A 13132-nucleotide genomic window follows, 5' to 3' on the forward strand; every position below is an offset into this window, starting at 1 on the left:
TTGAATATCAGTTTTCATGCACCCGTGATCTGTCCGAAGTGTCATTTTCACTTTTCCCTGCACTGGTTAAAGCATTGCAGAGAAGTCTGCTCGGTTGCTAGTCAGCATTGACGAGGAGTTCCTGTGTTTCTATCAATAAGTTGAGGGCAAAAACAATGCAACTAAAAATATGTGGCCACAGAATTCAATATTTGTGCATGCATTTCTTGCCACACAATCCCAGGCTTCTGCTTCAGGGCGAGTCTATGAAGAGCATCCTATAAGCATCTAACAAATATTTTCCATGTTTAGGTATATGTAATTTCAATGAGGCACAATGACGTGTATACAGCTCAATTTGAAGGTCTCTCTGTGCATGTCATGGAGATGCTTGGCAACTGTTCAGACAACCATGCTGAGCAAAAACATACCAAAAATAGGGCATGGCGATTCCTGAAACAGTAATGGGAAAAAGTGTCTGCAGCAAAGTTACTCAGAGGCAGCTTTACAATCATATACAAGTGACACCTACAGTTTTGGTAGCAAAGTTTATTCACACTATCAGCAAGTTATCTGGCTGGTTTATAGGGTTGGACAACTCAAAATTACTTAAGCTGGAGGAATGTCTACAATTTATTACAGTGCATATCACAATGTTATGACATGACCGAGTAAAAATATTGCATCACTCATTTAGTGAATGGCACCATCTCCTACAGGAATGGCTAAGAAATTTGTAGATATACAAAAAAGGCAAGTATATTTATGACAAGACAGCAGAACATGCAACTCCCTGCACATGAAAATTAAGATACTTTAGGTGACTGTTCAAGAACTTCGTAGCCACCACTCTAGGTACAATAAATGCATAATAAAGAAGAGGCGCTCTAGAACATGTGTAAAATAGCTTGCAGTCATACTGGATGTTGGCGGACAAAACAGCTGCCAGTCACTCCAGCCCACTTGTCGCAGAGAACAGCTTTTCACGGTCCACCTTGATGCACAGCAGGTCGACATCTTCAATATTTTCCCCAGAGTATATGCTGACAGGAGTAGCTGGAACACGAGTCCTGCAGTGGCAATAAAATATCGCATTGGGTACCGATTGCTGAAGAGGTATTCCTTCAACGAAAGGTAAAAGTGCCCCGGAAGACACACTCGAGTGAAGACGACACAGAACACACACTGTCCTGTGTGTCCGCGTGTCCTGTGTTGTCTTCGCTCGGGTGTGTGTCTTCCTGTGCGCTTTTACCTTTCGTCAAGTTGCAATGCACCATCTAACCCATCTTCAAGATTTGTTAAAGTATTCCTTCAAACCCACTTTTTTTTATAGCTACTTAAATGCTACAAATTATCTCACTATAATACAAAGAACGCTAACAATAACAATACAAATGGCTTCTTTGATATTTATGCACACAAAAGTTGCTTAAGCCAAATGTAAATTTTTGGGCAAAAGGCAGCAAACCTACAATGTCTAAACTGGCAGCTTTCGTATTTTTGTAATTATTCCAAACTTACTCACATCAATATGTTTGTAATTTAAATTAAGCACTGATGAAAAGTAACATGACACAATTTCCTTGCCAACTGTAATCTGCAAATTATTTAGAGATGTCATTAAAAATGCATTATGAAACAGAAAAAAAGTTGCATTAGTGCAGGTGGAATGCTGACAATAAGTATGTGGGTGAAGACTGCACATTTTAAAACTTAGCCTTTTGTTGAAAGCAGCATTTCAGTTTTTTTTTTTTTTTTCATGTTGTATGATTGGGAAACCGCTCTACCTGCAGATACAGTGTGCCACCCGCTCTTGCTTACAGTTCTAGGGCTCTTTGATGCTTCTGTTGCTCTTTACCATCATAGCTCTAAAGGAATTATTTTCTTCTGCACAATACAATTTGACATGCTATATGGTAAAGCTTATAACAAATCCTGAAGACAGTAAGCTACGGAATCAAAATGACGTTCAGCAGCCATCCAATAATATGTTTTTAGGCCTTTAGATCACCTTTTATTTATGGTTTTACTTGGCAAGTAGATAAACAGGATTACTGTTAGTCTTGCAGATTATAGACTCCCTTTTGGGCAGTAGAGGCCCATAGAACTGTGGCCATTACCTGCACATATACATACTACTTGTTGTAAGATGATCCAGGGTAGAACAAGAGCAAGGTGGCTACATAGCATGAATGAGAATTGAAGGGTAGCAGAAAAGCTCCAGTTTACAAGCCAAGTCAAAAGTTTGAAAAGGCACTTGTCTATCTGGACACCATGAGCATCACTGGCAGGGAAGAACCTTTTACTTCCCAAGAAGAAAACTGAGAAAGGGAGGAAGGGGAGGGAAAGAGGGGCAGAGCAAGAAGCGCAATTATGTTTGCCTGGGTATTAACTTCTATGATTTTGGTCTGGGTGGTCTAGCACCAGAAAAACAAAATAAAACGATGGCAGTAGCAGGCAAAGCTACAGTATGGGGTAGATAAGTCAGCATCTAAAGCAGGTTCAATGCTGGCGCATGTTGTTTTGAAAGGAACAGGCAATACAGATGCAGTTAAATAGTTGTTAAGAGCTATTTGGAATTGGTTAAGTACTAGCATAGGCTAAGAATGCCATGCAAAACATAAATGAAATGCTGTGGAGAAAGGGCAACTGAAAAAATAAATTTGAGTAAACTATACCTGCCAAAAAAAGGCATTACCAGACGAAAAAGATTCAAGGGGTAACCAATGTCACCAGTGATAAAGAGGAAATGTTTACTAAACACGTTGAGCCTATGCTAGTGGAGGTACACTTGCTAGAAATAAATTGCCCCATTCATGGTGCATGTGACTGCCTTGCAAACTACTTGTGGTGCGGGGGGATTGTATTTAAGGGATTAAAATGTTCCTTTTGAGATATTTATTTTGCACTGCTCTAAATTCATGGATTAGAAATGGCTCCCTATAGTTGCTTTTTGTAGAATTAAAGCTGACTTGAGATAAATACCCTAATTTAATCAAAATTATGACTAATTTCACTTAAAGGCTGAAGACTGCAATCAGGAATGTTTTGCTTGTGCCTGCCCGATGACCATTTAATGTTACGCTCATTCATTGCCCTGTCTCTAATTTTTGTTTATAGCAGGAGCATTCTAGCCAGTAGGTAATGAATACTTTTTCTAATGCATGACTCCACGTGTTTACCCAACGTTCTGTCTTTTTATATTTTTGCTTCTTGATAACGTTTGATAATTTTTCACTAGTCACATGCGACATATAATTCTTTTTTTATCACTACACTCCTGAACATCTAACGCTGGTATATAATTTGCCACCTCCAGAATGTTTTTCAAAAGTACTCTGCTACTGCTGCTGTAGCCCAGCTCAGAGGAAGCTATTTAAACAATAACATTCTCTTAACCCTTAGCTCTATTCACCTTCCGTCCTCTGCTTTCTTTTTTTGAAATAAAAGCATATGCAAGCTCCACAACCGATGACCACACTGCCAAGATGAGGACAAGTACTTTTTTTTAAATGCTGGCTACTGGACTGAGGCTCACCCTCAACCCTTTCTTAGTATTCCTGGAAACAAACAATGTGTACAGATACAGCAAATACAAAGGAGAATCATTATTTTATCTTCTTTTAAGGTCCTCTAGTTGAGTAGTAATAAAAAAGAAAAAGAGAGGTAACTTTGAAGAGTGGCAGTAAGTAGTCTTAGAGTTTAGATACTGCAGGATACTGCAGTGTTGCCACTAAAACTCTTTCTGCACATTACCCTGGCCTAGTTCACTATTTCTCAAAATTTGGAAGTTCTAGACTTGTTTGTTCTTTCTCCATATCATCTTGCATTCGGCAAATATTTGAAATTACCAAAAAACAGACAACTGTGACTTGAATTTAAAAAACTACAGCATCTTATTTTTCTTTAAACTGACATAAAAACAATCCTAAGTACTTTAAAAATATCAAGTACAAAAAAGTGTTCTGCTATGTAAGCTAAAGATATAAAAATAAATATAAAACTGAATGCATATTGTCTCTGTAGATGTGCTTATGGCTTGTTCTTAAGAAGTAGGAGTCAAAAGTTCAATTTATTATTTGCTGAATTTAGTTACATTTTATCTTATGCAATATCCAAAGCCTTCTCAATGCTTATAAAGTCCCTTTCTGCTTGTTGGCAGTGTTGATGATTGCTTGAAGTGGATTAAATTCGCTATTGCTTAAAATTTCATGGGAGAACGCCAGGACTGTTAACTTGTTTCTATATGGTATTTTTTTTTCAAGGTGCTCCCAATTTCGCGTGAAATTAAGGAAATAAGCAAAGAATCTAAATAATAAACAGAAAACGATTTTAACGCTAACGACATAGCACATCATGCCCGTATTTAAGTTTGAAAATGGACTTTTTTGTAGCATGCTGTTTCTGGAGTAATTGTTGCGATCTTTTACTAACTCAAGTGCAACAGAAAAGCGGGTTTTTAATCATTCTCACAGAGGTAAAGGCTGCATAGATTCAGTGGGTAAAAAGGTATGGATGACAAAATTTCTGTACGCTAGCAGCAGGTCTCCAAAGTTGCAACTTTCTGATAGGGCAAAAATGGCATTTTACACCTGTTTTCCACAGGTATTCAATTTGCCCAGCCTTTTTTAGTGCGCCAGCACAAAATGGCCAACAGCCAAATGTATCTTCAATAGAGCAGGAAATAAGAGTGAGTTAAGTGAAGATTTTGTATTCTGTAAGTTCCAACTATAATAAAACTTTTCAGATAAATTGCACGGAATGCAGGCAGGCTGCTATGTGTGGTCTATGGTTTAGTTCCACGTCTCCTGATAGGCCATGTAGGTGTATGAATTACGCTAATCAGCAACAAATGTCAATGGTAAAGAAGGTGATACATCAAAATTAAGAATTGTTTACCAGTCTCGTAACTAACCTGAGTTGAAAACGTGACTGCATGACTCCATTCTCTCTAATTGCACATCCCAAGCAGTTGCAGGCGGGTGATGGCTTGCATAAATATGCCAGAGCTCAGAGGTGTGCAGCAGGGCAGTCGACAGGCAAGAAATGGTCTGAAGCTGGATCCACAGAATGCACTGCAGCTTGAGCCACCTTGTCCTTGTCAGTGATGAGTGGTGACCTAGAAGAGGGTTCCAAAGTAGCTGCAGGTAAAGTAGACAAGCCTGTATTACAAAAGACTGATCAGCAGTAATAATAGCATTGCATGCCCTAAATTGCAATCAGATTTGGCGAAAAAGTATTCTGAAACATGTAAAAGTAAGTTACATAATCAGTTATATAACCACTCACAAAAATATACTCCACAGCATGCAGAGAGAAACTGGAGCGCATTATGCAAATGTTGATGCCCCATTCTGCAGAATATTCCTCCCTTTGCTGAAATATTACAAGCGATAGCTTTTTGATTCCCAGAAAAAAAAAATCAGAAATAGTATTTGCCACAAATTCTGCTAACTTTTAGCAGGCGCTTTGAAGCTACATGAGTGCCAGTACAACACAGGCATTGCCAGAGTTTTAACACATGCAGATCTTTGTATACTGGACCACAGAAGGAATGAAAAAAAAAAAGCCTATTCAAGCCTATTATTTGGTGTTTAAGAAAGTTGTTTTTAAATATCTTGGCAGAAACTGTGGAAGGAAACCAATTGATGAGATGTCATCCATTAAGTTCAAAAAACAATAATGACAGCATAAAATTCAATTTGTGAATATGAAACCTTACTTTCGGTGCAAAAAAAAAATGGAGATGTGAATATCGAACAGTATGAATGGGATCTAAAGAAAATCTAGCAAAGGCCACTTATCAATGGGGCTTGGTATACTTCCTTTAAGAATACGGTGCGTACTTATTTTTATAAAAAATCGTTCTTTATTGCAAGGCATACTATCACACGAAAGAAAGAAAAGAGAATGCGAGCCATAAAACCAAGGAGGTTAAGTTTTCAAAATTTACGGACTAAACAAAAAAGAAAAAATCTAGAGAATATGCATTCCTTTTTTTCTGCTTCTAGAGCGGTTTGTCAATCTTAATCTCAATTTGCTCGCAAGACTCATAAAGCGATGTTTTACTTACTACGAAATCCATAGCTTGTGTCGTGCAAGAACAGCTCCAGGAAGAGGCCAATTTGAAGCCATGACTGCGATCGATCGGCCTGTGCCCAAAGCAAGCACAGTATGAAAACAAAACAAAAAGAAAATGCTGATTCAAAACCAAACGCAGAAACTGGAAACAAAGAAACTAGCTGGCCTACATTATGGCTCTTGTAACAGGCAAATAGAACTGCTCCAAATAGTAGATTTAAGGAAAAGAGCAAAGAAAGTGAACATTTGGTCAGAACAAAACACATAGCAACACTGTAACAGCAACTTACTGCACGCTTTCTGGCCTAGAATCCAAGCTGTTAACTTCTACTTGAATGCAGAAGCATCACCTGCAAATATCCATTCATTGTAATGCCCACTACCGACAACACAAAATATAAAGGACTGTAGGAAGAAAGTGTAAAAACCATAAGAAAAGCATCACAACCCAAAAGCAAGACTTTACACTCCAGGCAAGTGGATACAAGACCCTCACGATAAAAACAGCTTATGATGCGATTTTGGAATTGGTTTATTGATTCCTCGTACAAGCGAGAGGAGGCAGGGACTAAAGGCTATGTGAAAGCCTGACAGAGGTCCCTGCCCCCCCCCTCCCCTTACAGAAATTAAATATGTAAATCCTGATGGGGAAAAATAACATTGGTGGGGCATAGTAGCCACTCAAAATGGTGCTTTGTAAATTATGCGGTTTGACGTCCCGCAGAGGCAAATGGGATATGATCATACAGGATGGCTAAAGAATATTTTTAGACCTCAGTAAATTCGCTACGCGCACTCACAAGGCACCATACCCCCCATGCGCTTCTCCATTTCACCTCTATCTAACATGCTACCTAGGGATGATCAGCGGAGAGGAAAAGCCGCGATAACGGATGGGAAAGTGGTTTGAGTTCCTATGTCCGCAAAGTGCTAGCGTTATCTCGAAATTCAGCTAAACATTTTATGTACAAACATACTGTGTTTCCTTTACTTTGCCCCATAACGTGAACTAGCACGAATAGAAACGAGTTTCGAGGCCGAGAGACTGACAAATCAGTGCTCATCACCCAACTTCCAAGAAAATTTCGTTTCGTGAACCTCCTGCGCGTAAAGCAAGGAAGCCCAGTACGCTTATATTTTTTTATATTTACTTTTTTTTGTAAGGAAGGAGTCCCATTTTCTTGCGGCAAATCTGCGAACATAACCGCCGCGACATCCAACTTCATGAGCGATAACATTTCTGCAGTCAGCTGAAATCAAGCGCGTTCCGTTCCCGCCCGTTGTGTCACGTTCCAAAACAAACGATAAACAGTGCAGCAATGCGGTAGGCCATTGTTACTGTTCCCGCACTGCCCGCCTCGGAATGTGATTGAATATGCTTACCTTTACAGACGAATGCATGAGCCATGCACAAAGCTGTTCGCCTTCGCACCACCGATGCCGAACCAACAAGTGTGAGTTCAGTTGGTCCCGCAGAAAAACATTTCCACGCCTTCTTCCTTCGAACCTCTCAAGCGTGACACGGTGAACCAACAAATACGCTTGAGCAAAACAAAGAGCACGAACACTGAAAACTAACCGGCACGACAAATGCCCGTTTGGCCGAAACATCACCTACCGACGGCACTTCACAGGCGTACACACTTCTGCAACAATTATGCACGCGAAACGCAGCACATTTCACGACGGTTCGCAATCGATGCTGCAGATTAACGGTCGTCGAAACGTGGTCACACCAGCAGCGTGCAAGCGGCCATGTTGGCGAGAGGAAGGTAGCCTGGGTAGCTACCGGCGGCCGCCTGGTGGTGAAATGGTAAAAGCATAGTTCGTTTCTGTTTCAGTTTCGTTACAAAAAATGAAACTTGAGTGTGTTCTGTTTTTTAGTGTTATTTCTAGTGCCGTATTTTGGCTTAAAGGCATAATAACGGCAGCAGAAATCAGTGCAATACCCAGGAAATTGCCAGTTGGGGGCAATGTGAAATAACGACCTGCTGCTTGCTTTGCAGTGAGTTTGAAAAGTGCACGTGCCAGCTCATATGACATCATTAATACGATTATCGTTTTCCGGTGATGGATTAGCGAAGCCGAACAAAGTGCACATGAAATTTTGTTGTAGAAAATCAGTTTTGAAAAAGAGGCAACTGTCTGAAATATATAATCGGCAGCACAGTAAATGAAGCAGCAGAATTGGAACCCGAGTAGGAAGTCCGTTGTCTAGGTATTGTGCGCAGCAGTGTCTCGCTATGCGTGCAGGTAATACGGTGCTGAACAAAGCTGCCTGGTAGATGTGCCGACAAAGATTAGAAGACGCAGATAACTCTCTCTTTCTTTTTATAATCAGTACAATTTTCATGCACTATCTAAACCAGTACTGATTGTATTTTGCTGATGCAAAGGTCATGTGAATGATATCTGCATGCTAACTGCAATGCATTTAAAAAAAAATTGAACTAATCAACTTTCCTAACTGATTAAACATCTATACAAACGTTCAATATTTTCTGTGGTTACCGTCGCTCAATTCCACTTTATTTTTTCGTGATACATATTAAGAACGGCGCTTTGTGACGTGTACACCATTCGAATATATTATTATTTTTTATTTTATTATTATTTATTGATACTGTCAGCCGTGAGGCCGTTACAGGGTGAATACAAATACATGTAATTAATTGCAGCACGCATTTGTTGCCGCATCCTTTCAGCGCCGCCGTTTGCACCCTTTTGGTAAAGGCCCGTTCTGCACCCTTAACATAGGGCGCATCGGCCGAAATAAGGTGCAATTTTGTAGCGCACCCTTTTTCGCACCTTTAAAGGTGAGATACTGCCAAATAGGGTGTTTTAAGGGTGCGCTATTGGGTGCAAATACGCGGCGCACCCTTTTTTCCACCCTTAAGGGTGAGAAGTTGTTTAGTGTGTGGCCTGCACACACGATTAGACACACGCCATACCGTCTGTCACCTTCAGAACGCAAGATAATTGACGAGCAGGTCCACGATATGATGCAACTGGGAATTATTCAGGAACATGGTGATTTTGTGTCCACTGTTGCTGTCTCAGCACTGTCACAAAAAAGGATGTGTATCCGCTCCCGCGCGTTGATGATGCTATTGGCTGCCTCAATTGAGCTTCCTACTTTTTCTCTTTGATTTACGGTCAGGATACTGGCAGATCCCCATGCATCCGACTGCGTTCGTGACTCCATTGGTTATATGAATTTAATAGGATGCCTTTCGGCTCTGCAACGCTCCGGCTACCTTTGAAAGATTTATGGACTGTAAAGAAGATAAAGAAACAACGCTGTGGCATCGCCATCACCATCGCTGGTCTCCGGCGCCCATCTCTCTCGCGCTGAACCTGTGCCCTGCGGCTGGTATTCCGATCCTGCTGTGCCCGAATTACTGCCAGCGCTAGACGTTGCAACCAACCATTAAATCCAGATTTCACTTGGTGGAGGTCAATCTGAGGTTCCCTGTACTCATCTCGCCCTGGAACTTCGCAGCAGAACAGTGACTACCCCAATGACGGAGCCGACGTCATTGTACCTGCCTCCGCCCGTCACGTACAGGTGCGCTTCGTCAACGGGACCCGGCTACCTTCAGTGGAAGCAGCGATGACGACGTCGACGATTGGCTGACCACTTACGAACGGGTCAGCCGTCACAATACCTGGGACGACAATCGTAAGCTCAATAATGTGATCTTTTACTTGAGCGACGTCGCTAATCTGTGGTTTCGAAACCACGAGTCGGACTTTGCCACCTGGGCGAATTTCAAGACGAAATTTTCTGATGTCTTTGGCCGCCCCACCGTCCGAAAACTCCGCGCGGAACAGCGTCTTCGGTCGCGACTGCAGCTGCCTGGTGAAACGTTCACCAGTTACATTGAGGACAATGTTGATATGCGTCGTCGCGTTGACCCGACCATGACCGAGGCCGTTAAAATACGTCATGTCCTCACAGGAATTGATGACGGCGCTTTCCACATGCTTATCGCGAAAGGCCCCACTACGGTCAAGGAAATCTATGACCTCTGTCAAAGCTACGACGAGCTCCGGAAGGAGTGTGTTTTGATTCGCCAGCCTCATACATCACTTGCTGGACTAGCCGCGGAGAGGGAGTCATCTAGCCTCTCTGAAGACATCAAGGCTTTTGTACGCCAGGAAGTCGCGCGACAACTGTCCCTGCAGCCATATGTTAAGGAGTCTTCAACAACTGGCCTTGTTCCGGAGCTCCGCCATGCAATCCAGCAGCATGTATTTGAAGTCCTCCCTAATCCTGTTCCTCAATCAGCTCCGGTCGCACCTTCAATGACGTTCCTCACGCCCACAGTTTCATCGTCCGGCGTTGCGCCACTGAGCTACGCTCCAGCATTCGCGCCAGCTCCTCCTCAGGTATTGCGTCGCACGTATGCCGAAGTCACTTCAAGTCCACCGCTTGAGCCAGCATACACTTATGCTTCGTCCAGCATGAGGTCCGCACCAACAGCTTTTGCTCCCCCCTTGCTTCCGACACGATCTCCATGGTGCACTTCAGACAACAGGCCTAATTGCTACCACTGCAGCATCCCTGGGCTCACTACACGCTACTGCAGGCGCCGAATAAATATGGTTTTTGCTGCACGGCCTGCGCCACCTTATTTGGACCCCAGTTCCCAGTGCCATCGGGTCCTCCAACCGCACCCCCTGATCCTCCGGACTTCCTCCTTCGTCGTTCGCCATCGCCACGTCGCCGCTCCATTTCGCCAATACGCCGACGACCCGCTACCCAGCCGGAAAACTAACCGCCGCAGTTCGCGAGGTGCGAACTGCGTATTCAACAGAATTTCAAAATCCTCGTCTTAATCCCGCGAATGTTATTCCTGTCTTCGTTGAACGTGTTCATACTCTTGCGCTCGTCGACACCGGCGCCGCTGTATCAGTTATCAGCCAAAAACTCTGCCGCTCCATCCGAAAGGTGACTGCGCCTCTCGAGGGACTATCGCTTCGTACCGCATCCGCTCACAGTATACAGCCGACAGCTATCTGCACTGCTCGCGTCGTCATTGCTGCTGCCTTGTACATCATCGAATTCGTCCTTCTCCCCACATGTTCTCATGACTTCGTACTCGGCTGGGATTTCCTGTCCCAGCATCATGCTATCATTGACTGCGCCAGCCCTCAAGTAGAGCTCATTGAATCGAATGATGCACCATCTGATGCCCTGCTCCACGAGCCGTGTCCTCGTTTTGCGACCAAACTCCTCGTAGCACATGACACAACCATCCCACCCGTTAGCGCTGTTCTGGTTCCCCTCACTGCCTCTTTTACCACCGCCGAGACAGTCCTCTCTGTGCCCTCTAACGTTGTCTGCCGCCGCCGCCGCTTACCGCTGCCGTTTGCCGTCCTTGACATAAAGAACTGCGCTAGCGCACTTCTGGTAGCCAATCCTCTTCCGTCTCCCGCTATGTTAATCGAAGGGGAGTGCCTCGGCCGCGTCGAGCCCGTGGACCTTCTGTTCGCCTTTGATGATGTGTCATTCCCTGTTTGCCAAGTTGACGCCTTGACTCCGACTCGCGTGGCTTCAGATCCGCTACAGCGGGACCTTTTTGACCATTCTGTGGACAGCGCTCTAGAACCGCGCCACCGCGAGCAACTTCTTGACTTTCTACACCGATTCCGCGCCTCCTTCGACATTCCGCAATCTTCCTTGGGCCGCACGACGACCGTTACCCACCTCATCAACACTGGCGCTCACCCAGCGGCCGTATCGGGTTATCGGGTGTCCCCGACTGAGCGCCGTGTTATTGCCCAACAAGTCGATGACATGTTGCAACGCGGAGTAATTAGAGAATCCTGTAGCCCATGGTCGTCTCCTGTGGTCCTAGTTAAAAAGCAGGATGGCTCCATACGATTTTGTGTTGATTATCGCCGCCTCAACGAAATCACTCGTCGTGATGTGTACCCCCTCCCACGAATCGACGATGCCCTAGACTGCTTGCAAGGCGCAGAATTCTTTTCCTCACTCGATTAACGCTCCGGGTATTGGCAGATGCCCATGGCAGAGGCGGATCGTCCTAAGACCGCCTTTATTACTCCAGACGGACTATACAAATTTAATGTTATGCCATTCGGACTCTGTAACGCCCCAGCCACATTTGAAAGAATGATGGACACTGTACTGCGCGGCCTGAAATGGAACATCTGTTTATGCTACCTCGATGATATCGTCTTTTCAACAGACTTCCCGACCCACCTGACTCGACTTCGCCGGGTCTTCACCTGCCTAACCCACGCCGGTCTTCAACTGAACCTCAAAAAGTGCCGCTTCGGTGCCCGCCAGCTCACAATACTCGGACATGTTGTGTGCAAAGATGGAGTTCTGCCTGATCCTGAGAAGCTCCGCGCCGTTGCTGACTTTCCGAAACCGACCACTTTGAAACAACTGCGAAGCGTCGTGGGCCTCAGCTCGTACTTTCGTTGTTTTGTTCGCAATTTCGCGACCATCATAGCCCCCCTTATACAGCTCTTGAAAGGCGCCCCTAACCTCCCCTCTTGGTCGCCAGCCTGTGATGATGCATTCGCGACGCTGCGCAATGTTCTGACGTCACCGCCAATCTTTCGCCATTACGACCCTACTGCACCTACAGAACTTCACACCAATGCAAGTGGTGTCGGCCTCGACGCCGTCCTCGCCCAGCGCAAGCCTGGCTTCTCCGAATACGTTGTCGCCTACGCAAGCCGTGCTCTTACCAAAGCCGAGACCAACTACTCCGTTACCAAAAAGGAGTGCTTAGCAATCGTGTGGGCTATAACGAAGTTCCGCCCTTACTTATATGGCCACTCCTTCGCGGTAGTTACAGATCATCACGCTCTCTGCTGGCTCACGTCTCTCAAGGATCTGTCTGGCCGTCTCGGGCGCTGGGCTCTCAGGCTTCAGGAATACGACATCCGTGTAGTGTACCGCTCTGGCCGCAAGCACTCTGACGCCGACGCTCTTTCTCGGTCACCGGTGCGCTCGCCTAACTCATCATCCCCTCCTCAAGCCTCTTTGGCAGCACTCACCATTGAGGATATGCCCTTCGAGTAACGACAA

At 44.4% G+C, this 13132-nt stretch overlaps 1 long non-coding RNA gene across 1 annotated transcript; it reads right to left on the reverse strand.

Moving 5' to 3' along the window:
* Positions 1-520: 520 nt before the first annotated feature.
* LOC146180156 (uncharacterized) lies at positions 521-7818 on the reverse strand. Its single transcript, XR_014700957.1, has 5 exons — positions 7444-7818; positions 6351-6410; positions 6053-6131; positions 4895-5120; positions 521-1049 (listed from the first exon to the last, which is right to left on the reverse strand). It is a non-coding gene; the product is annotated as an uncharacterized LOC146180156 (long non-coding RNA).
* Positions 7819-13132: the final 5314 nt, after the last annotated feature.

This window comes from Amblyomma maculatum, chromosome 9 (genome assembly GCF_055883805.1).
Source record: "Amblyomma maculatum isolate TAMU_Amacu chromosome 9, ASM5588380v1, whole genome shotgun sequence".
NCBI classification, from domain to species: Eukaryota; Metazoa; Arthropoda; class Arachnida; order Ixodida; family Ixodidae; genus Amblyomma; species Amblyomma maculatum.